The sequence below is a fragment of the Dendropsophus ebraccatus genome, chromosome 2, assembly GCF_027789765.1.
Source record: "Dendropsophus ebraccatus isolate aDenEbr1 chromosome 2, aDenEbr1.pat, whole genome shotgun sequence".
Taxonomy (NCBI): domain Eukaryota; kingdom Metazoa; phylum Chordata; class Amphibia; order Anura; family Hylidae; genus Dendropsophus; species Dendropsophus ebraccatus.
In genome coordinates, this window is record NC_091455.1 from 49,881,696 (window position 1) to 49,908,556 (window position 26,861).

General features: G+C 42.8%; 1 protein-coding gene across 4 annotated transcripts in view; it reads right to left on the reverse strand.

Annotated features, from left to right (window-relative positions):
• NCOA2 (nuclear receptor coactivator 2) overlaps nucleotides 1-26,861 on the reverse strand; it is a 162,777-nt gene that overhangs the window by 121,541 nt on the left and 14,375 nt on the right. For 3 of the 4 annotated variants that reach the window (XM_069957498.1, XM_069957502.1, XM_069957495.1), the window contains exon 2: nucleotides 8,702-8,777. The gene's annotated coding sequence lies outside the window, so the exon portion shown is untranslated. Of the gene's footprint in view, nucleotides 1-8,701; nucleotides 8,778-11,591; nucleotides 11,615-26,861 lie in introns of those variants that run through there. The other variant, XM_069957496.1, reaches the window with a different exon arrangement.

Sequence of the window (26,861 nt, forward strand, 5' to 3'; positions counted from 1 at the left end):
TTGGGGATTCATATAAAACGGAGACAAAGTTCCTGTCTCGGCCAGAGATGTCAGCAGAGAGCACTGTGTCAGACTGAAAAAAAAAAACATTTTCTGCATGACATACAGCAACTAATAAGTATAGGAAGACTTGAGATTTTTTAATAGAATCTACAAATCTATATAACTTTCTGAGACCACTTGATTTGAAAGAAAAAGATTTGCGCTGGACAACCCCTTTAAAACAAATCTCACACTCTTCAACACTGAAATTGTAACAAGGAGAATTGACGGATTAACAGAAATCAGAGGATCGATGGAAACAAAATATTCAAAACATCACAATTTATTCAGTATTGTGTATGAGCGTCACATGCACTGAAGAGGATAGGCCTCCATTCGAACCTTGGTCTGCACAATTATAGCCTTGGAGAGTGGTGGTGACCACCATATAATGGTTTGTGTAGACACTGTTGTATAGACACCCTAGGCTTAATATGGGACTTAAAAATTTACTTGCAGTACAGAATGGATAACCATGCACCATTCTTCTAATCTGACAATCCATCCATGCAGAGGTTCGTCTCTGTGCACCAAAGACTTTCATTCCAGTTCTTTGTTGGTCTCCTAACCACTGGGACAAAAAATGTTGTCGGTGCCGACATCCCGGCCTACTTACATAGTGGTCTGCCAGAGTGCTAACCTGAGATGTTTTAGTTCAAGGATTCTGCCACTCTCATTTTGCGGCGATCGGTGATAACTGGCATGACAGCGAACAGAAGGCATCACAAAATCATACCACTGTCCTGACATGAAACCTCAGAAATGGGATCATGTGGCTGAAAATAAATTGTTTTTAAAGGGAACCAATCACACAAAAATTGGCCATAAAGCTAAGGAAACGTGCTAGTACATCAGCCAGCACACTTCCTAACCATCCCCCTGTACCCTCTTGTCCCATGTACATACGGCCCGCAAAGTTAGTTTAATCGTGTCCTGCTCTCTATGCAAATTACCATACAAGTAGTCACGGTGGGCTGGCAGCTGGTCAAGTAGTCACGGTGGGCGGGGGCTTCGTCAAGTAGTCACTGGGTCCTGGGCCGGCTCTGGCGCTGTAATCACACCCCTCCGGGCGTGTTGTAAAGCGGCGCCTGGTGACGTCACTCGGGTGGGGGCGGCATTGCACGCTGGCCACGCCGACATCTTTAGTAAGCTGCGTGGTTACAGCGCCGGAGCCGGCCCAGGACCCAGTGACTACTATTTCACTGCTCAAGTCATTTCAGTGGGAATCCGCCAGAAGAATTTGTGGAAAGCGGATCCACTGTCTGAACTGCAGGGCGCAAATTCAATTGAATTCAATGGAATTTGGCTCTGCGCTATATCTTCAGTGAGGAATCAGCTCTGAAATTCAGCTCTGATTGCTCAGTGTGAACTGGCCCTTAGTCACACATTTCGGAAATTTGTCCGGAATTGCAGAGCCGCAATTATGGACAAATTTAGGGCCCGACGATTTCTATTAGGCTATTCATACTATCCAAAGTTTTACAGATCCACAATAAGTTCTGCAAAAGAACAAAACAAAAAAAAAGTTTGGACCATAATTACAATTAGCAAATAGAACAAATAGAAGTCGATGCATTTTTTGCGAATGTTAGATCCTGAAAAATCACTCAAAGTGCCAATGAGGCCTTAGTGACTTTTTAACCTTATGACAATTTTAATGTTGCGGAGTGTATTCAATTTTTTTTTCCGACAACCCCTTTTTACAGACTACCTCCTGCTATGAATTTAGAGGACCTTTAACTAGAGGAGAAGGCTGCGGACTGCCCTGAGCCGTAACTCCAGCTGAATATCTTATTCTAAAGGAGGTTGGTGTATATTTACCCACTACTAGAGTGCTGAAGTACATTATGTCACGATTCAGTGATGGAAGGACAGATAAAACCTATTTACTCTACAAAGCGCAGGGACATTACATTGCGTCTCCGAGGCCTCTCGTTCTGTGTGTAACCTGGTTTTACCTTTCACTGGTGTGCTGTGGTCACATTGCACAAGGCTGTAAAAGAGTGATTCATTAGTACGCGGGGACACGGCTTGTGAAAGTGAACAATGGCAACCTCAACCTCAGAGGATTTAACAACTCTAGCCGTGATATAACAGTGTACAACGCAAAGTGAATCATTATTTCACTTTAACAAGCTTTGGGTACCACATGCCCGGGCCTGGATTCCTGTCTACACCTTGTGCCAAGTCATGTGCACGGCATAAGAATCCACAGCAGCCTTTCATCTGCATAATGACACATACGCTTTCTAATTATCACTTCAGAGCGAACTGAGGAAGAAGAGTTGTCAGCTGACTGAAAGGGACGTCACGCATTGAGAGGTTTACCGGGTAGGGCAGAGACTGAAAGACCCCGATGACAGAAAACACCTGTCATCCCTTCTCCAGAAGGGAACACCTATCCCTACCTCTTATAATAAAGAGTTTTATATGTGACTATAAAAAGATCCTGGTAAGTGGAGAGCACACAATGGGCTGTCACTTCCTGTGTTCTGCAGCTCACTTTACAGCTTGTGCTGTGCAGACTGGTGTAGGGTCTGCTGACAGGGTGGGGTGACAATGACAGGTTGACAGTTGTGTTGCTACAGGCCTAGAAAATGCAGGATAACAATGCGTCATAGATCGGCCAAGATTACACAATCACTCTACCGCTTAGGGGGATTTATTTAGGATACAGACAGAAAGTGTGTACATTTTACAGCTTTACTGCAGTGGATAAATGGCAGCATTTCCATACAAACAACCGTCATTAAGAAATAATTCAGTGTCACCGCCTTACACCCCTCCCCTCCCCTCCCCCCCCAACCCCCCCCCCCCCCCGATGCTGGTCCTTGCTGTAAGTGCTTGGCTAAACTGGCATTTTCAAGCGTTTGGACAGAGAAGAGGAAGTGGGGATTGGCACCATCAAAACCGATGGAGGATCAGCAGCAGGTGAGTACAGGTTTTTTCCCCTCCAACCTGGGTTGTATTAAATTTAGTAATATGTCTTCTGAGTACTCCTTTAAAGACTTTTGGAGATGCTGGGAATAAGCAGGGAGGGACTTTAATGAAGCTAGTCACACATGCTATCACTAGGTTTAACAAATCTTAAAGGGGTATTCCCATCTGATCTACAAGATAGGTGATAAGCTGATCAGTGGGATTCCCAGTTGCTGGGACACCCTAATCCTGAAAACAGGCAGAAAACTGTCTCTGCAATAAAACAGTACGCATGCGCATATGTGTCCAGCACTCCGTTCATTCTCTATGAATGGGTAATAACTGCTTTAGGGTATGTTCACACATACAATATATGCTGTGGATTTTATATGCAGCATATATAGTACGGTTACTTGGGTATTATTGATTGGTGGGGTGCTGACCCTGTACCTTTGCTGATAAGACATTAATGTGAATTTGCACGATAACGATCGCATTTGAGCGATAATCGTTCCATGTAAACACTGCGAAGGATCAAGCGATGATCGAGAAATCATTCCTTTTGATCTTTGAACGTGTTCTCAAATCGTCGTTGGTCGTTCGCAAAAATTCGCAGATCGTTTCGTGTGAATAGTCGTTCACCGATTTAACCTGTGTGTGAGATAGGCTTAAGCGATCGCAAAACGATTTTTCCATACAATATATAGTTCCGTCTAATCGAAATCGTTTATCGTTTGATCTGGCGAATTATCGTTCCGTGTAAACGCAGCATAAGTATAGGCCATAAATACAAAAATCCCAGAACACACCTTTAAAACATATAATTACATAAAAATGGCTACACAGGTAAACCAATATATAGACATCAACAGAGGAGATGTGTACTTTAAGATGTCTTTTGTAAGTCAATATAAAAATCAAATCTGTCCTGAAATCATCCTCCCATTAACCAACAGACCATAAGCATCAGCAGTCATCACCAGGGCCAGTATCGGCTCTTATATGTTATTACACCTATTATGGAAACTCAATATGCAAAATGGCAACCTCTTCCATAAGGCTAGTCAGAGGTCACAAGTGATCAGTATATCTGGTGGCAAAAGGTATGCGTAATACTGCATTGGCTACAGACAGCTAACAGATGGCAACCATTTGTAACTCCTGGTCAACTCCTAAAAATAGAATTTTTTTTTTTTTACAAAGCTACACAAATGTGAGTTTTGTAGCTGAGGGCTGTACAGATTATTGCAAGGCTAGGTTCATACTTCCACTGGAGCTCTGGTTCAGGGAGCTCCATAGGAAGTGCTGCTTGGTTTACAGGCTCTGAATAGACCAAAAAACACTGCAAGCTATTTTTTGGTCTAGTCAAATCCTGCAACATAAAAGGACATCTGATGGATCCCTATGAAGTCATTGGGATCTCTCAGGTGTCCATCTGCATCAGTTAGGGTCCTTTTAGACACACAGATTTCTTAGCCGTGGGGGCAGCAAACAAACGCAAATTAGCGAGATTGGCGGCTCACTTGCTGTGCCTTTACCTGGCATGAGAAAATCAAGCAGATGGGCTGCATGAATGATCCTTTTATCGTTCATGCAGCCCTGAAAACTGACACATATATTATAGTCAATTTCCAGATCACAAGCAGTCTATATTTACCAGCCACACTGCTTGTGATCCGGTATTTGGCTTTCTGGTCTTCGCGCTGGCTGTATCTTCAGGCCCCGCCTTCTCTGACTGTCAATCAATCTACAGAACACGTCAGGCTAAAGTTATAGCACTGGCGTACGGAGCACTGGAGAACTGGATGCCGGATCACAAGCAGCGTGTCAGTACAGTAGTGCGGAGATTTAACAGTTTCATAGCTCACAGCATCATAATAAAATGATGATGCCAGGAGTTCTGAGGTAAGATCCGTGCACAGACTTTATATTACAGATGTGTGAATAGGCCCTAACCCAGCATACAGTAAATTCATTCACATTACTATTTTTGGCTATAGACATCTTTTTCATTCACTAAGGGTTTCCGATTTGTCCGTACAAAGCATTGGCCATCAGTGACTCTTTAAGTTGTCCAAAGAAAAACAAAACAATAAGGTTTGGCAACCCTGCCCCTGCTATGAGCGGTGACAAAGCATCGATAGGCAGGGACTGTGATCGCCTCCATCGCGGTGCACATGTATAGACACTGGATTTACCGGAGGAGCGGATGTGAAGTCACACCAAGCATCTACATACCTGCCATGAGCACAGGCATCACACTAATCTTTGCTTCCTGTGTGAAGGAAAACAAGTGTAGACTGACTCACAACAGGGAGCGGTTTAACATTCCTCTGACATAACCCGCTGACAGACACCCATTCTACTTCAGTGCAGGCATACCACCCCACTCTATAAATAATATGCAGGTCTTTTATTACATCCAGGAAGGAATGACTGGATGGTACAACACATAATCTGACAGGAGGAAAGTGCATGTTAGCACACCGACTAGATCTCTGGCAGGGTCATCATCTCATGCTAAATACTGCACATATATAGCACTGTGCAAAAGTTTTAGGCAAGTGTGGAAGAATTGCTGCACAGTGAGATGCCTTGTCAAATAGAAGTGTTAATAGCTTATTTTTGTGTCAATGAACACATTTTTAGTATTTAATGTGACCATCCTTTGCCTTCAGAACAGCAGCAAATCTTCTAGGTTCGTAAAAGGTATTCATTTGTATGCATCCATTTTGATCCGTTTTTCCATTGAGTTCAATTACAAAATAAAAAAAAAAAAAAAAACACGGATCAAAATGGATCAGTTTATTTAAACGTACACAAAAACATAGTCGACCTTACTGTTGTGTCCGTCAAAAAAAAAACGGATCCGTGTTTTTTTTGTTTTTTTTTTTAAATGGAAGTCAATGGAAAAAACGGATCAAAAAGGATGCACACAAATGCATACGTTTTTTTAAAAAAAAGGGATGAAAAAAAACGGATAGGAAAAACGTAGTATGAACCCAGCCTTATTTCTCTTCATCAAGCCCAGAAAGACTTGATCTGGACTGCAGGGCTGCTTAAGCCCTGTTCCTGGCAGAGTTACATATACAACATATACATATAAACTATACTGAGCCTCCTCTGAGGTCTATTCTAATGTTTGTTAGCATTAAAATAAAAATTCCACTTATGGAGGCCGCCTGTCTTAGGAGTAGGGATGAACAAATTTACAGTAGGAACGAAGCATAACGATTCGTTAGGATCGGCCGGCAGCTTGTCAGGCTGCTGGCTTTGAAGTACATGCCGCTCCTCCCCAGGAGAAGTTTCACAGGACTGGATCCAGCTTTTCCCAGCACCCAGGGAGGAGAGGCACAGACTTCAAAGCCAGCAGCCTGACAAGCTGCCGGACGATCCTAACAAAGCATTTTGCTGCGTTCCTACTGTAAATTTGTTCATCCTTACCGTAGTTAGAAACATCACAGGCACAGCAATCTTTACAGAGTGAGTGGTGACAGTTGCTCACACTGCTAGACTGTGCTGCAGCACTACGGACACAGGCTGCTTCCCCAAAACTAATGTCTATTCTAAGGCTAACTTGCATTACAATACACATGACAGAGACTCAGTATTTCAAATTCTGTATACAGCAGCATTAGCGATACTGTGCAGGGACCAGAGCTTGTGCAGCCTTGCAGTTCCCAACACAGCCATTGGTGGCAGCAGATGGGCTCTTTTGCAAAACTGTAAAAAATGTAAAAAGTAAAAAAAAAAACATAACAAAAAAAACATACTTTATTTACATTTTCTTTAATAAAGTTATATTATTAAATAAAAAATAAAAAAAAAATGTAAAATTATGTGTTGGAATATCACTCCAATGACATTGGTTGTATGCTTGGGGTTGTTGTTCTTCTGCAGAATAAAAGTTTGGAGCCACTTGGACATCAACTTAAAGGGAACCTGTCACCCCCCGTGCCGGGGTGACAGGCTCCCGACCTCCCGCTAGAGCCCCCTATACTTACCTAATCCCGCCGGGTCCCGCTTCTGGTGGTGGTCGGGTGATGAAGATCTCAGCCGCTGCAGCCCGGCGCGCGCGCTGAGAGATGAGTCCAACACCCATAGAGAATGACGGAGCGCTGGACTCTCCTGTCATTCTCTATGGGTGTTGGACTCATCTCTCAGCGCGCGCGCCGGGCTGCAGCGGCTGAGATCTTCATCACCCGACCACCTCCAGAAGCGGGACCCGGCGGGATTAGGTAAGTATAGGGGGCTCTAACGGGGGGTCGGGAGCCTGTCACCCCGGCACGGGGGGTGACAGGTTCCCTTTAAAAAGAGGCGTCTCACTTTGCAGCATTTTTTACACTTGCCCAAAACTACAGTACAGTACTGCGTGTTTGCATATCGCAATCGTTTCTCACCTACTTTATGCAGTCTATTGCAAAACTAGTGTAACTCCACTTACAAGAAAAAAAATGGTATATGTTTCATAGACATTGGTGTCCAGTCACTGAGTCTTCTATGGACAGCTCCTTACTACTTCATTCTCTATCATGTTCTTCATTCAGAAATCACAATGCAAGCCAATGCCACTCTTCATCTATCTAAAAAAAAGCAAGTAGCCAGCAGAAGGAAGCTGCAAGGAGCGCTTTGCAGTAGCTACTGATCTGGATCTATGACATCCAAGCTATTCCAGCTTTAATGTCATGTTTTTAAAGGTGTTATCCAACACTACAAAAAAATGGCCACTTTCTTCCAGAGACAGCATCACTCTTGTCTCCAGTTCAGGTGTGGTTTGAAATTAAGCTCCATTTACTTAAAAAAAAAAACATCCAAACTGGAAACATCCTTGTCAAATCATCACATCAGCCAATCAGAACAAAAGCTTCAAAGTACAAACGTTAAAGGGCCTTAAGACTACTTCAAAATCCCATAAGACTTCAAATCTAAAACGGAATACATCACTGTTTAATGATATAACAAAAACTAGATAAACCAGGTATCATGTTAATCAGCCTGAAGCGTAGAAAAATAATAAATGTCAGTCTAACTGCATATTAAAAATTAAATATCTATATATACATATCTATTGATAGAAAATTCTTGTATGGGTATTCCAGTAAAACAAAGTTTATGTTACTGAGGCTGGTAAAAATGGGGGGGGGGGGGGGGGGGAAGATACTCTCCTTGGCCCCCTGCTGCTCCCATTGCAGCATCTTCCAGCTCCCTGCTGCTTCACCCACTTCTGAGATGTCTCAGCAGGACCTACACTCTCAGCCAATCACTGCCTGAGATTCGCTTAGTGGGCAGAACCTGCTCAAATATCTCGTAAGCATGGAGAAGAAATGGGGGAGGCACAGGGGGCGACTGGAACAAGAGCAGCAGTGAACTGGGGTAGGCAAGTATCACTTTTTACACTAGCCCCTGCTACATATAAACATTGGGGGAGATTTATCAAACATGGTGTAAAGTGAAACTGTCTCAGTTGCCCCTAGCAACCAATCAGATTCCACCTTTCATTCCTCACAGACACTTTGGAAAATGAAAGGTGGAATCTGATTGGTTGCTAGGGGCAACTGAGCCAGTTTCACTTTACACCATGTTAAATAAATCTCCCCCATTGTTGTTATGCCAGAACACCCTTTTAACAGCTGTGATGGTAATTCTCTATTTACTACAGTATGGACCAGAAAACTAGTGTAAAACTAGTGTTGCCACAAAGTGTAATTACTACTGCTTAAAGAGTAATCAACCCTTTTACCTGTTAACGCATCATGAGGAGCATATAAAGGGTATTTCCTTATTATAAGCCGGTTCTTCAGAAATCTTGAATACACCTATAAAAAAAGGGAAAAAGAAAAAAAAGTCACTCTACAGACACTATAGTCTACATATAGTAGACTCATAAAACGCTTTAATTTATAACAAAAAATTGATAGAACAAATTGTCATCAACAAACAAAGCTTCCATGGTCTGCATTTTACTGGCAATAACTGACCTGGGCAGGTGTGAAAATAAGGGAGAAGATATATAGCTGTAGCATTCTATACTAAGCCAATAACCCAGTCAACATGGCTAGCAGGGAATATATTTTAGTGCCAATATTGCTCTCTCACTAACAAATAATGCAAAAAATAACTAAATAAAATGCCCACCTACGTACACCGAGACAGACTGTTAATGTCATAGTTTGTTAAAAGAGGAGCTTCCTCTATAAAATGGCACATTCAAATATCACATTCAAATATCACGTATAACACGCTATTTTGGCTACAGAAAATGTACCAATTTCCACATTCAAAACCGCACAGTGTCAAAAAAAATTCCGAGGGGTGCCCTAATAACTACATGTAAATATATCAAGTGTTAATACTGTTTATACAAGAATATATCTAGAACAAAGAGGAATCCTCTACCTGTAAAGGAAGGATGGTCCCTATACCAACATAGAAGGGGATTCTTTACTGTTAGGGCAGTGGAACTCTCAGCATGAAGAAGTTGTCATTGGGAATGCACCACATTACAGTCATAAGGTTAAAGCGACTCTGTACCCACAATCTGACCCCCCCAAACCACTTGTACCTTCGGATAGCTGCTTTTAATCCAAGATCTGTCCTGCGGTCCGTTTGGCAGGTGAGGCAGCTATTGTCATAAAGAATTACTTTTAAAATTGCAGCCCCATGCCCTATGGGCGTATCTGTGCCCTAACTTTGCACCACCCCTCCGTCCCTCCTCCCCACCCTCTTCATCATTAGGAATGCCTAACTGGAACATTTACTTCTGTTTGAACATTGCACAGGTGTCTTAATGATCCAGCCCATGTGCTGTGGTAACACAGGTGGGGAATAGGAGGCAATCTGCCTGGAGCATTCCTAATGATGAGGAGGGACGGAGGGGTGGTGCAAAGTTACGGCACAGATACGCCCGTAGGGCACGGGGCTGCAATTTTAAAAGTAATGTTTTATGACAATAACTGCATCACCTGCCAAACGGACCGCAGGACAGATCATGGATTAAAAGCAGCTATCCGAAGGTACAAGCGGTTTGGGGGGGTCAGATTGTGGGTACAGAGCCGCTTTAAGAAGGGTAGTTGATCAAAGGATATTTTTTTATGACCAGATTTGGGGGGCGGGGAAAGACTCTCTCTGTAAAATTGGCTTCTACCCCATGTTTTTTTTTCTCCTTCCTCTAGATCAACATTGCAAGGTAATAAAGAAGAACTGGATGGACATAAGGCTTTTATCACCTTCATAAATGATGCGACTAAATGTATCAAAGTTTAAAAAAAAAAAAAAAAAACTTTGAAGAGATCATCAAGGTGAATCTGCTCACCGAGACGTTGTCATAAACATCTACAAACAGTATTTCACACCCGACTACTTGTTTGCTGTCGTTGAAGGGTTAATTCTGTCACTTAGGCAGCACGCTGTATTCCTACAACCTGCGATATTCCGGTAATTCGCTGACCTTGGGCTGGGATTGGCTGCGGCTTGGAGAAGTTGACTGATTTGCTCTGATTAATGATTAATTAATGTCTGGGGCTCTCATAGCTAATGCTGCTCCAAGGCTTCGCCAGAGATAAAACCTCTTTCACTAATTAGCCCTGAAACCCAATTAAAAGATCCATTGTGGAGACGACTTGGAGGAATTTCAGAATTTGTTTAGTTTACTGTACAGGGTACTTAAGGGTTTCATGTCCATATCAAGCCCTTACTTTCCGGGGAGCGAAGCTGCAGTTTGTTTAATAGCAAGTCCGGGTCGCACACACAGATTTATTCCAACAAAGCCGGACGGCCCTCATTCCTTAACCCCAGCATCTCAATCCACTGTCTTCTAACAAATCCATTACAGTGTCTCTAAGCCAGAAGCATTTGGCTTGCTGCCTCCACAATTAGTCACTAGCAATTACCAATGCTCTCTTCTCTTGCAGAATCTTCATTTAATTTACATTAAAAGCGACTTCTCATCAACATATAAATAACCTTCATTTTATTCCCAATTTTCCTCTGAAATCTTTAACATATGTTTTGGGTGCTCTGAAACGTGTTCTCCAAATTTTCCCTTCGGTTATTGCAGTTTTTGCTTTCATGGCTGGCAGCAGGCTGCTCCTAATCTGCTGGAAAGAACCAGAACTATGGCAGACAACAACTTTTAGGAAGAAGTTTGGATCCAGCACCGCGCACACAGAGGTATAGGTCCGCAAGATATTGCTCTATATTACTCTGAAGGCTTCGATGCCTGGCGCTATATAGTCACCAACCATGTACTTCCATTGTTAAAATAGAAGAAAAAAAATATATACTTTGGCATATAGTTTTTATGTTGTTACCCACTGTAAAGTAGAGGCTACTGTGTCCTTGGTAAGACGACAACGAGAGATGTTGAGCATCCTGCCCCCAAGTGCACTGTTCCAGCCTGACCTGCTGATCTTCATTAGAAGAGGCGGGGTAGATCTGTGCAATGGAGCGGTAATCCCGCCCCAGTACACCAAACTACCTTTTTAGTATAGCAATTTAACTTAAAACAGCATGGAAATGGCACAGAGGATCAAGGTTAGAAACTTAGCATCCTCGGTGCTATGTGCGCTATAGGGAGATTCATCTAACCAGTTTTTTTTAGTTATCATGCATTAAAACAAAGCAATACTTACTTGTATCCAGGTCCAGTCTCCTGCAGGCAACTTTTTGATCTTGATCAAAGAGACCAATGGCAGGAAGTCCCAGTCATCTACGCTCATAGAGAAGGCACCAATTATTTGATTGATTGATGGACGCATTCCAGTCGTGACTGTGTACTGACCAGGATTTCCTGTATTTAGTGTCTTCCTTTTAACCAGCACAGGGCTTAAAAACTGCCTTTAGGACACTGGACCTGGATACAAGCAAGTATGACTTTGTTTTAAGGCATGATAATTTTAAAAAACTTTAGATAAAAGTTTGGCAATACGAAGGAAGAAAAATTGGGCACCAAGTAAAATACATCACTAATGTAAAAAATGTTTTAATTCTCCAATGCAAAGTGTCAAATACACTTTCCCAACCTCCTGGTCTGCTGCAGGCTTGAATGCCTCATCACTCCCCCGCGCATTAATTGACAGCTGGGAGCTGAACCTAAAGCAGATAGAGGGATGAAAGGGGGATCGAGGAGGCATTCCAGCTTGCCTTTTCTTACCAGGAGCTTAGATAAGCATCTTTGACTCTTTGCATCTAAAAACAGGGGCATTTTTCTATATTCTGGAAGCACAGGCAGATATATGGAGGGTACCATGTGTCTCCTTGACCTCACAGTGTCTGCAGATTGGAACGTGAATTGCAGCTGACAGATTCCCTTTTAAAAAAAGACACAAAAGCAGATTATGTTGGGATACTGAAATCTACTGTATATATTACAGCGTCTTACAGAAGAGTAAACCTGCAGCGGGGATTACTTCTAATAGGATTCAATCCCATATCTGGGACACAAAATAAGTGGACTTCACGTCTTTGGAAAACATGGCCAAGTGACTATATAAAAAGTTATTTTGTGGAAATCAATTCATAAAGGAAACCTTCTCACTTTCCCCCGGTGCACAAAACCCTTCCAAATACCTATGTAAATGCGTACGACTAGACGTGGACACTGTTACCCACAATGCACTTACTCGCAGCTATTCTTATACCTTAACTTAAAACAACAAAAATAAATGTATAAGGATCGCTGTGTTAAAGGAAAACACTAGTCTGTCAGACTAGTTTCTGATTCATGTTCACAGTGCAGGAAGCACTATACTCAAAAGTAAAATTCACAGTAATTTCATATGGTTACCATTTAACTATTTTATTTGAACTTGTAACCTCGTTCTACTTCCTAATAGGATACCCAATGAAACAATGCACTTCCTATCCAGCCCAAAGTGACATCACTCACACAGTAATGAATGGGAAAGCTTCAGGCCCAGCTGGCAGGAAGCACTACAAGTATAAAGTGATATAACCCAGGCACAATGTAGTACAACAACAGGTGATATGTGGTGCCCACGCGCACTAGGAGAAAGCTAGCCAAACTATTTTATGGGTCGTCCAAACTCTCTCCTACAGCAGAAGACAAAGGAAAAAAGGGATCGGTATGGATTTTAATATATCCTATGGAGGATAAGCCGCTGACAGCAGCTAGGGTATGCTCACAGAGTGGTCACTAAATTTCAGACATTTCTGTAAAAAAAAAAAAAATGCATCTAAATTACGTCTCCAAAGTGAATCTAGTGCAGATTTTCAACATCACATTGATGGCGTTAAGCAAAAAAAAAAAAAACATAAAAGGAAGCTTTATGAAAATGACAGGAAGGCAGGGGGTGCGGAAACATAATAAAGTATACTTACCTATCCTCATGCCCCGTAGTGCCGCTCCCAGGTCTGCAGCTGCAATGCCATGTACCTGACTGATCAATTACCCACTCCATTAATTAGTGACTGGGGTGGGACTTCACCCCCGTCCTGTGGACGCCACCCCAGTCAATGTCTGGCTGAGCGGCATTTGATCAGCTGGGCAGCGACATTGCAGCTGGGGAATCTGCAGCTCAAAAATGACAGCTGGTAGCTGTCAGCAAGACCCTGAAGCAGTGCAACGGCACTGGGACAGGTAAGTATACTTTGTTTATTATGCTTCCGCACCCCCTTGCTTTCATGCCTTTCTTTTTTAATTTTATGGGACTTCCCATATAAATTCTTGTGGTGGCTTTAAAATTTGTTAATTAAAAAAAAGAAAAAGGTTTTTAAATAAAGAAAGTAATTATGGACTCTCACAGAAATCAATGGGATTTGGATGTGTAAATTACTTCTATTTAAAAAAAAACCTCAAGTCTTCCTGTATTTATCAGCTGCTGTATGCCCAGCAGGAAGTGGTATATTCTATCTAGTCTGGAACTGTCCAGAGCAGTAGCAAATACCCATAAAAACCTCTCCTGCTCTAAAAAGTTCCTGTAAGGGACAGAGGTGGCAGCAGAGAGAACTGTGCCAGACTGGAGAGAATACACCACTTCCTGCAAAACATACAGCAGTTGATAAGTACTTTTTTAGAAGTAATTTACAAATCTGTAAAACTTTCTGACACCAGTTTAAGGTGCTGTTCACACTGGTGTCAAGGTTCTCCCCCATCTAATATCTACTTCACCCGATGAGCAGAGTAGAATAGCCTGCTGCATATAGTATATACAGTATACTTCCAGGGACACAGCAATTACAACCAGAATCCCACATACTCTATACGGGTGCAGTTCTCAAGCATGCGTCCATTTGTATACCATCCTGTGCCATAACTCCTTAAAGCATCTTTCTTTTCCCAAGGAGAAGATTTCATACATATCCAGCTTAGTCTTCATTTTCCCAAACTGAACACGATTGTATTTTCTCAGTAACAGCATAGCTGTACATGAAAAGCTAGCCCGTAATGATGCTACACGGCCGTGCACACCGTATATAGCTGAGGAGGACTTACACAAGTCATACTTCTACACATGGAATTTATGAGCTTCAGTAAACCAGCGTGCGGCCTAGAGACGCCTTATCTGACCCCATGTTCACGTTCTGTCCGTGTTCTCTTACTTTCTACCACCCATAACATTTCCCATTTCAGCAACAAAAGAAACACTGGTGTAAGAGGCCGCTATCACACAGCAATACAAAAATGTTCTCTCCTTTTATGTGTACTCCATAAAACTGCAAAAAGTACATTTAAAGCTACAATGACCAAAGGATGTAGACAGCTGGCATAATGGTATAGGGAGGAGATATCAAAACCACAAGCAGTGAAGGTTTACACACAGTGCAGGGGCTCATCTCTGGCCAGGACAGGATATATACAATGTAAGATTCATAGGAGAGAAAAGGCCTGGGCACTCACCATTCAATGTAACTCTATGGAAGAATCTAGTCCGACCTGGATGAGTTGTCTACCAGAAACACATAATATATACTGATGACAACCCAGTGTGGCTCCTCTCTGGGGGACAGCGGGTCTAGAAGACCAAGTGCAAGACACATCTGAGACACACATAGGGTTAGAGCGACAGCAGGGTCAGTTGTAATGGCCAAAAAGACTGCAAATTATAGGTGACAGTTTTGTCTGCTATCTAGAACCGTGAATATATGACATATTGATATACACTATATGAAGGAAAGAACAGTCACCAAGTCAGTGCTTGACATTTCTTCCCAACCAAATATCTGGTATTACTGAAAATTTGAAGCATTTAGGAACCACAGCAAGTGGAGACCGTGTAATGTTACAAATCCGGGTCAGCAAATGCTCTACTGACCCAAGTGTCATATGGCAATAAAATCCCAGCTGGGAGTCTTATGGCATGAGTGTCTTTGGCCGAGCAGCAGTATGCAAGTCTTATATCACAAACACAATGCCAAGAGTGGAATGGGAGTGGAGTAAACCGCTGGAGTAGTAGAAAGTTGTTTTGTAGAATGACAAATCACTTTTCTCTACGCGGCAAGTCTGAGTTTGGTGATTGTCAGGACAACGTTACCTGCCTGACTGCATTGTATCAACTGGAGGGGAATAATTTACAGGGTTTTTCAAAGTACCAGTGAGGGGAAAACTGCTTCAGTATAACCAAGACATTTGTACAATGTATGATTCCAACTTTGTAGGAACAGTTTGGGGTTTTCCCTCGTTTTCCAACATGACTGTGCCCCAGTGCACACAACATGGTCTATAAAGACATGGTTGGGAGAGGCTGGTATGGGAGGACATGTCTGGCCTGCTCAGAGCCCCGACCTCGACCCCATCCAACACCTTTGGGATGAGGTAAAACAGAGACAGACAGCCAGGGGCTCTCATCCAACATCAGTAACTGAAGTCACCAAAGTCGTAGTGGGAGAATGGGCAAATATTCCCAAAGACACCTCCAAAGCTGTGCTCAGTGGAAACTTTTATAACCAAAAAGGTGGAAAAACTCCATATATTTAGAATAGGATGGCCTAAAAGCTTCCGTATCCCGATACTTTCGTCCATATAATATATGATAAGTTATATATATGCAGAGAAGATATCCTCACATCCTATGCTATGAAGCTATAATCCCAGTACATACAGAACACAGGATTATTTATTTCTATAAACCTTTTCACATTCCAAAGTCAAATGAAGCACAAAACTTCCAATGGACTTCCCGAATTATCCGTAAGCTCTTACACAAGGTAATAGTTTGTATATAAAGATCCTTCCTGACAAATCTGCAAACAATTAATCCTAATAGGATAATCTCTCACCTGTCACTTTAAGAATAGAAACTACCTTCACCAATACTGTGAGCCAATTGTGCTTGAAGGAGAAAAAAGGGGGGAAAGCAGGCGGAATGGTGGCTCTCTGTAAGAAGCCGGGGCTCCCTGGTGCACACACTGCATATTACATGGCTCAGGAATACTTAGCAGTTGCAAATAAAGTGCTAATCTGTGTAGAGCGAGCAAATCACTTAGCGGAATGACTGAACTTTCCTCATGAAAGTTATTTTCCAGGTAGGCTGTAAATAAAATGCCATGAAATCAGTAAATCGCCAGCACTAGAGCGCCCGGCATGAAAACTGCGGATTGTACAGCCTAATCCTGCAGCTTTATGGCCATCACATCAGTAAATCATATCAATCAGCGCGGCAAGGAAAGGGAAGATTGTGGAGTAACGGGAGTGAATTTACTAAAATTATGAAGTTTGTGTAAAAAAAAAAAAGTGACCGAACTTCAACAAACAAACAAACAAACAATCTGATATAAATCTATCATTATGACAACAGTGAGAGGTAACTACCTGGGGAAATGACATACTGCATACTACCTCTTCAAAGGGAAAAAAAAAAAAAATCACAACTACGTCAATCAATATCAAGACTCGTTCACAGGAGGACACGGGGCCCTGGGTCCACGATTCCTGGGCAGAACTTTTAGGGCTTGTTCGCATGTTGCAGATTTCTATCTATCTAAACATTTGACACGCTGTTTAGACATGCTAAAATATTAGCCTGCACCGTGTCTCAGTCCTGCAATCACTGCTTAAAAGTGGGTGAGGCGTGTGCTTGCATGCTCCATTCCCTGTAACAATCCAATGATCATTTGCTCCATTATAGCCTATTGAGTTAATGCGCTGGATCTTGCCGCAGGACAGGGAGTAGAGCATGCTACCACAACACTTCACCTGCTTATAGGCAGCGATTGCAATGGGTCTTTAGACGATGCAGTCTAAACTTTTGACTTGTGTTAGCAATAAAAAAAAAAAAAGACAAAAATGACCAGCACACCAACAACACTGTTCACACTATGCAGATACGATGTTTTAAAGGGGTATTCAGAGGTTAAAAAAAAAAAAAAAAAAAGTTTTAAGTCAAGTGGTGTCAGAAAGTCAGGCTGGGTTCACACTACATTTTTTCATCCGTTTTTGCAAAAACCGGATGGAAAAATGGATACATTTGTGTCCATCTGTTTTCATCCATTTTTTCATTGACTTCCATTATAAAAAAAAAAAAAAATGGATCCAAACTGATCCTTTTTTTTTTGTCCGTAAAAAAAAACCAAAAAAAACGGATCCGTTATAAACCATTTTTTTTAACCCCTTCGTGCTGCAACTAGTTTGGGCCTTAATGATCAGGCAAATTTTTCAAAATCTGACCTGTCTCACTTTATGCTCTTATAGCTCAGTGATGCTTTAACATATGCTAGCGATTCTGAGATTGTTTTTTCGTCACATATGGCACTTTATATTAGTGGCAAAATTTGGTCACTACATTGTGTGTATTTTTGTGAAAAACATCAAAATATCATGACATAATTATGTCTTCTTTATTCTGGCATAATTTGGTAAACATATTTTACTTTTTTAGGTTGTTACGGGGCTTAGAAATTTTTCAGCAAATTATCACATTTTCGTGAAAGTTTCCAAAACTGATTTTTTTAGGGACCAGTTCTTTTTTTAAAAGGACTTAGAAGTTTGGTATCCTGAAAACCCCCATAAGTGACCCCATTTTTTAAACTACACACCTTAAAGAATTAATCTAGGGGTATAATGAGCATTTTGACCCTACAGGGGCTGGAGGAAAGTATTCACAATTAGGCAGTAAAAAAATATTCCAATAATATATACGTTTAGATTAAAGTTTCTCATTTTCAAAAGGAACATGAGAGAAAAAGCACCCCAAAATTTGTAATGCAGAGGCGTGGTCAGAGGCGACGTGGCGTGGTCAGAGGCGACGTGGCGTGGTCAGAACTGAAGTGCTTATAGGTAATCTGGGGTGGGTACCTGTAATTGGTCTCTGTCACTTTAAATTTTCAGAGTTGGCTGGTTGTGGAGCGCATGCGCACTTCATAACCAGCCAGGACGCCGAGGAGGAAGGAGCTCCAGGATCAGGTGAGTATATGGGGAAGGGGGGGGGGGGTGGGGGACGACTTTGGGGGGACAGACACTATCACTTTTTATCCCCTGTCACCAATCATTTGTGGTGACGGGATAAAAAGTGCCGGCGGCACATGGTACAAGCGATCAGCGGTATATAGTATATACCGCTGATCGCTTGTACCGGGACCCCCCAGGGGGTCCCCGATCACTGCCCCATGCTCTCCACTACCTCCGGTGGCGGAGAGCATGGGACTTTGATTTATTTTCACTTTTTCATCGCTGTGAACAGACATAAGTCTGTTCACAGCGATGATGGTGGCGGCCATCTTGGAAATGATGCCCGCCGGGGGAGGGGGGTTAGTGATCGCTCTATTAGGGGGGGGGGGGCTGATCTGAGGTCTGGGGAACACTTATTTCACAGTGATTCACGGCGGGGGGAGATGAAAAGCAGCGGCGGCAGCGGCAATGCCTGTTACTGACGGCCGCCGCTATAACGTTATAGCGGCGATCGTCGGGAAGGGGGGCGGCCGGGACGGACCCCACACACTGCCCCAAACCCTCAGCTACCTCCGGTAGATGGGGGAATGGGGTGGGGGCCTTCCCGGCCCCGCAATCTTATTCTGTGCCATCGCCGTAAAAAGCTGATGGCATCAGAATAAGGCCCCTTAGTGACCGCCGTAAAAAGCCGCATCAGCGGTCACTAAGGGGTTAAAAACGGAAGTCAATGGAAAAACGGATCATCAAAATGAGGGCACACAAATGCATCCGCTTTTCCATCAGCTTTTTTTTTTTTTTTTTTTTTTTGCAAAAACATATGGGGAAAAAAACATTAAAAAAACTTGGTGTGAACCCAGCCTTATACAGATTTTTAAATTACTTCTATAAAAAAAAACAAAAAAAACAAACAAACAAACAACAACTTAGGAAGCGTTTTCGTTCCAGTCTGACACAGTGCTTTCTATGGGGATTTACTACTTATCTGGACAGTTCCTGACATGGACAGAGGTGGCAGCAGAGAGCACTGTGTCAGACTGGAAAGAATACACCACTTCCTGCACAGCATACAGTAGTTGATAAGTACTGGAAGACTGGAGATTTATAAATAAAACTAAATAATAAATCTGTGTAACTTTGTGGCAGCAGTCGATCTGAAAATACTTTTTTCCCCCTTCCTTTTAATAAAGAGAATATAAAATTTTAAACAAAGAAAAGTATGAGGAGGCAGATATAAAGCTGCACAATAAGTGCAACTACAACCTATCCACCCATGTATAAAAGATCTACAGTCAAATGTTTTCGCCTGTCAAATACCTCAGTATTTCAATAAATAAGCTTTTCCAGAGAAAGCCGCTCTACCAACATAGTCCTCCCACACAGTCCGCTCTCGGTCCTGGCGGTCACACAGAGAAAGCCTGCCTCACCGCTCCTATAGAAGCCATGGTAGACCTATTTCCCCATGTCAGGCTGGTAGACCGCTTCACGCTGCAGCTACTATACTGCATTTCCTAAGAACCTGAGTCATAACCATAGAGAATCAGACAACGAGAAGTCCTACAGTTAATGGAAAACAAATGGCTGGAGATCACTCTTAGAAAACCGCTTGGTTATCATTCAAAGGATCTTAAGAGTCACGACCGCAGGAGGAGGAAGAGCGAAAAAGACGCCTGTTCAATAGGAGAAAACTGCAGATGGAATCCACAACATTACAGAAAGCCTCACTGCAAACATGTACAGTATAGGACAAAGACATATATGTGTGTATTGTATATACACAGCAGCTATGCCCAAATGCCTCCATGTCCTACATACCGCAGTACACAGCAGTCATCACCGGCTTCCTTGTAATAGTCACACATAGTAATACATCTGGAGGCACAGGAAGCAAGTCATTATCACGCCTGAGACACGTTCCAAGCAGCCAGAATCAGGTGACAGCAGTGGATGCCTCTTTCTGCATCAGAAGCCATGTGTAAGACACGTGAAACCCACATCGCATTTATTTAACATAAAACTGCATATGCTGCAGAATATAAAAAAACTGCAGAAATCCAGATACTGATTAATCCATCTATGTCCAAATGCATGACATGCAACCTTACCGGGGTTGTCCAGCGGAAATTTTTTTTTTTTAAATTAACTGGTTACAGAAAGTTATATAGATTTGTAATTTACTTCTATTTAAAAATCTTAAGTCTTCCCATACTTATCAGCTGCTGTATGTCCTGCATCAATGTTTTCTTTTCAATCCAACACAGTGCTCTCTGCTGCCACCTCTGTACGAGACATGTACTTTCCAGAGCTGCAGCAAATCCCCATAGAAAACCTCTCCTGCTCTGGACAGTTCCAGTCTAGGCTAGAGATGTCAGCAGAGAGCACTGTGTCAGACTGGAAAAAAAACAACACTTCCTGCAGGACATACAGCAGCTGTTAAGTATAGGAAGACTTGAGATTTTAAATAGAAGTAAATTACAATTTTATGTAACTTTCTGAAACCAGTTTATTTGAAAGAAAAAGATTTTCGCTGGATAACCCCAATAAAGGGCACCTGTCTAAAATAACTTTAGACGTGTCATAAGTTATTGATCACAGTGAGAATCACTGCTGAGACCTGCTGGGATCAGGAGAAATAGCCAGAGAGAGCAACATGGCAGCAACATGATGCACTCCCCGGCCGTATCTCCATATCGGCTATTTACGACATCCACTAATTCTGTCCATAGCTGCAGGTCCGCAGCTTTGGGCAGAATGTGGACCCATTAATTTCTATGGTCCCATACACACACCTCTACATGATAGGGGCATGGATCTCCTATCTTGAATGCAGGGGAAGGTGCCTTTTCACACAGTAGCGGATGCACATATGTGGTCGCACTCTTAGCCGCAAGTCGCATTTTCCTGCTCCTCAGCTGATCAATGTCACTTTTACACGGGCTGATTATCAGCAGAAGGAGCGTTTCTAACAACGCCGCTGGCCGATAATAGCCTCAAAGGCTTAAAGGGGTTATCCAGCGCTACAAAAACATGGCCACTTTCCCCCTACTGTTGTCTCCAGTTCAGGGGCAGTTTGCAATTAAGCTCCATTTACTTCAATGGAACTGAGTTTCAAAACCCCACCCAAACTGGAGACAACAGTAGGGGGAAAGTGGCCATGTTTTTGTAGTGCTGGATAACCCCTTTAAGGCAACACTGTTAAAATTAGTGAAGCTTGATTGGCAGTCCTAGGTTAAGCACGAGTGGTTGGGAATCCGGTGGAGGCAAAGTGACTTCATGCCGCTGTGGCTCCATACCTACATACAGCCCCGTTGAAGAATGCCATAATGTACTGGGGCTGGGTCACACTCCCCCAGGGAGGTGATCGGTTCCCTTTAAATCTACTGCAGAAATTGATGTTCTTCCACCTGTAATTTGCGCTGTGTGAACGCAGATGCTCAGATGCCGCGGATTCATTGTGGATTTGTAGTGCAGATTCCACATCAGATCAAATTACAGTGGCCACTTTATGAGACATCTTCCCTTTCACAACTGCACCCTTTCTGTATTGAAATGAAAAGTATATAAAAAAAAATCCAAGTCTTCTGTAAATCTTTTTAGTGTGAATCCACATCAGGGAAAATCGGCACATGTGATAGGGCCTAAAGATGTAGTCAAGGCACACTGGCCACCTACCTCCTGAGAGTTGTCCGGTCCAGGTAAGGGTACTATTACACGGGCCGATGGGGGCCCCATAATAACTGTAAATAAGCGCCGATCTGCTAGAAGCTGCAGCACGCGGGACCCAGGAAGAAGAAGACCGCAAGAGGAGCCCTGTAGCATGGATAGGTAATGTATAGAGTCACTGGCCGCGCACTCGACAATTATAGGTCCAAACCTATATCAACAATCAGCCGATGATCGTTGTCATGGGCTGATCGTTGGGTTTATTACACAAAGAGATAATTGAACGGATAGGGCAGATTATTTTTCTGTGTAATAGGGCCCTAAGGCCGCTGTAATGGCTGAGGTTTGATTACATATAAAAACAAACAATTAGGCTTATCAGACTACAACAGTCACCAATATAACGTGAGTAAATAAGGGCGATTCATTCCTTAGGAATTACTGAGCTCATCGAGGCTCAATGACTAAAAGCCGAGTATAGATCATCCCGAGTTCTAACAGGTTGTAATATCTGCATTCCTGAGGCCTACACGTCCACCCAGAAATACAGTCACATAGTTATATAAGCTAAACAACAATAAGTATGGTCTATGACCGCCACCATTCTCAGCTATAATAACGAATCCTCCTTCCAAATGCAATAAGATGTATACATGGAAGAGCGGTGGCCCGGCCAGCAGAGGCGACAGCCGTGCATCACATGCCTGTGTCCCCTCGCTGACCCTGCATCTATTCCTCACTAATGTCCTGATGTCCACACATCAATTCAATTTAACCAATAAATGTTTTGTTTATTGGAGTACAAATCGCTTTCATTCTCGCCGGGAAGGGTCTGGAGATCAGTGAGAGAGGAAATGCAGTCATCCCGATACAGCTTCAAGAGAAAGCGCCATGATGATAATATAATCAATGGAGCAGACATGAAGGGTTTGGTTTTGCTTTTTTTTGTAATAAAATAACTATAAAAGTCAATCTATCAAAAAGGCACAACTTAGAGGGAGATTTTAAAAAAATGAAAGCTGGAATCTGATTGGACAACTGCTCCAGTGGAGGAGTTATAAGAGCAGCAACATTGTGCCATAGGCCTCATTCACACGATCCGTGCCGCGGTCTGCACCACGATGACTGGAGGAGGATCGTGCCACGGAACCCCCAAAAAGCAGTCCCCCCCCCCCCCCCCCCGCCATCCGGCAGCACAAATGACAGGAGCGCAGGAGGCAACTACTCACCTACTCCCCATGTGCCGGATGTCTCACATGTTCACCGGCACGGCTGGGGGGGTGGGGGGAGTAGGCGAGTAGTTGTCTTCTGCGCTCCTGTCATCTCTACTGCTGTGCGGTGCGAGTCGCGGCACGGATGGTGTGAATGGTTGTATTCACTTGAATGATTCCTAAAATTGTCCGTGGTCGCAGGTCCAGGACAATTTTACGGGACGTGGGGATGCAACCATAGTGTTACAGAGCAGGGATGGGGGACAATTGCCATGCTAAGGCTTTGGCGGTCCAGGCATGATGGGAATTGTAGTTTTGCAACAACTGGAGGGCAGAAGGCTCCTCATCCCTGTTATAGATAGAAGGGCATAAAACTAAAATAACACTTGCATGTAAAACATCAGGAACACTGTGGCCTGAGGAGGGAATGTTCCCAATACAGAGTTGCAAACAGTCTCTACTCTCGCTATATTTGCCTGTTAAGTGTATGCTCTGAGGGAAACAAAAAAAAAAATAAAAGGGCATACCATCATACAGAGGCAGGAATATCCACAGGATATGCCGTGCACATCTGATAGATGCCGCTCCCACCTATGTAAAGGATGAGGGTCTCCTAACCCGCCTGCTCAGGCTAGGTTCACACTGCGTTTTCAGCATCCGTTTAACGCATCCGTTTTTTTGCAAAAAACTCATGAAAAACGGATTGCAAAAAACGGATTCATTTGTGTGCATCAGTTTTTCCATTGACTTCCATTATTTAAAAAAACGGATCCGTTTTTTTGGGCGGACCAAAACGGACCAAAAAACGTTGCTGACCCTATTTTTCTGGATGTTAAAAAAAACGGATCCGTTAAACGGATGCTGAAAACGCAGTGTGAACCTAGCCTCAGGAGGAGAATTAATGGAGTCATATAGATGTATGCATTGTAGCCAGAAGAAATCTTCAATTCAATATTCCTATACCATATTATGCAATCATTCTTCTCTAAAAGCAATACTGAAAACTGTATGTCTACAATACAGTGTCTAATGCAGCATGGCACAACTTATTTTCTATATACTATATACACACACTATATATTTTCTATTTACTATATTTTCATCTAGCTTTTTAGGAAGCAGCAGCGGCCATGATAGAATCAATGAGCGCACAATTTTCTGTGAAATACAAAAGCCTATTCTCCCTCAGATCAAATGGACACATCTAGGGCATGCTCACATTTTTGCTACAAAGTGCATTAGCCCATAACAAGAAATCATCTCTATTTATATGGCACCAACATATTGCAATACAGGCAACATCCGACACTACAGAGTAACCTACTAATGATCAATTCACACAGTCGGAGTGAGGGCCCTGATCACAAGAGCTTACAATCTATAAGAGAGAAACACCAAGTGCTGAATGGTAACAATGTTTTATACTAAATAGGGTAGAATACATGTAGAGCACAGGTAAGGGACCTTGGCTTCCCAGCTGTTGCAAAACTACAACTCCCATCATGCATGGACAGCCACTTGATAGGAGTTGTAGTTTTGCAACAGCTGGAGAGCCATGGTTCCCTACCCCTGCTGTAGAGCTACATGAGCCAATTGTCATTGGTGGGTTTGGCCAACATAAGTATATGGGGACCTTAACCTTGTCCTAGCAGCTGATCAGGAGAACCAGTGGGGAGACGACCATGCTGTTGTGCACTTCTTTCCCCACTCTGTGTCTGTGTGAGCAGGGCGGCCCTACACTTACATTATGCAGCCATCGAGGTCACATGACAGAGAGGCGGGAGAGAACGCGCTAAGCACGCACTTCTTCCAGCTCGTTCTTCTGATCAGTCGCAGTCGGAATACTTAGACCCAGACCGATCAAAACATTGAATGCGTCCCTGTGACATGCCAAAAGTTTTTTTTATCCAATGACATGTACTCTTTAAGAACCCAGACAGTATAGTAGACAGAGGTGTACGGGCAACCAGAGCAGAGGGCGGCAAAGGTGTCTGTGTAGCGGCTGGACACAATGAGTAGTCTGCAACAAAAAAATTGGGAGACACATTTTATATAATAAATAAAGAGTTATAGGAAGTGCTGTAAGAACTATGAGAAACCACATCACGGTAACACACATAAAAGCCATAGCAAACACTAAACCCACATGTTCTCAAAAATGAAAATCTGATTTTACCCATTTTCATTCATAGAAGTCATCTGTAGATTTTCCTAGTACTATTCTTATGAAGTAAACTGCATTGGGGTACTGCACATAAAAGCATAGCAAATCAGGGACTACATGTGACAGATAAGGCATTAATGGGGTGCTCCAGCATCAGAAATATCACCCCAAGATCTATAACTCACTAATAGTCCTGATTTCAGCAGCTTACTGTGCTTCACCAGACAGAAATGGAAAATAGAAGGACTACAAGATGTGTATTGTCCCTGGTTCTTCCCCTGTGCCAATGCATCATCCTCTGATGGATCTGGTCTCTGAGCGTTAGCCCATGTCAATATCTCTAACCAACACCTACAGCTGTGGGCAGGAAACTGGCAGGAGTGCTGCAGGAGGGCAGTAGGCAGGGTGGGAGGACTGTGATGAAGAGCTGAAGGAAAGCAACCACTCAACCAGGAAGTTAAGCCACATAATACAGAGCTAAGACCTCTAAAACAAATGGATCTTTGGTGGTTTCACCACTGGGGCAGACAGGTACACAATGTTATGTGCTTCTGCTGCTTGATTATTTCTTTGACCGGATGTCAGAGTACCCCTTTAACAGTTGTTATAACCATTAAATAGCTTAGGGTGCACTGATAACACACCTTTTTACAGTTTCTTGATACGCCCTCATGTTCCCAAGATGTGAGTTTATAGATTGTTTGACAATTCAGTTAATAGTCAGATGGGCGTGAGCTTAATTCTAATAATGGGAGTGAATATGAAACCCCTTGGCACTCAAGCGTCATTTTAAAGACACAAGGGGCAATGATGGGTGCATTTTACTGGTCTCAGGACACCAAACACCAATAGTTTCCTTATTTTTCCATGCTACTAATTTAGTCCAGGAAACCAGTTCCGTTTTATCCCTCTTATTAAATAATAAATGAAAAGCACCATCTGAACAGAGGTCTCTCCCACCTGCCAGTGGGAGCATGCAGTGAGGTCTGGCTGGGACACTGCAGTCCTTGCCGCTGCTTTCACTAATGGATAATGCATTCTCTATAAATATTGCAGCAAGTCAATGGAAAAAGAGTCTCAGGTGGGTCGTACGGTGAATGGTGAAACCTCACACCCACCATGTGCACCAGCGACAATATGGCCCTCACACTCATGTAACATGGTATAGGGCCCTGATACTAGTAACAGTCTATATACTTTCCACATATAATTACACAGCAAAGCACCATAACATATGATTAAATAAATCAGTCTATTGTCAGGTGGAATTTAACAACGAACGACGGTTTTAGCGACAGATGGCAGAATATCACCGACTGCAAAGAAATTGATTGTTAGAATTTGTCTGAAAATTGGAAGATTTTTAATGGAAGAAATTTTTTCTTAATGCTCCAACATAGGTCGTTTGTTCTTGGCCCAAAGCGTAATTGGTCATGGACAGCCAGTCTGATCAACCGTATGGGCCAATATGGAAAAAAGTGTGTAAGGGTGTCTATACACCTTCACGGCGATCTCCCCCATT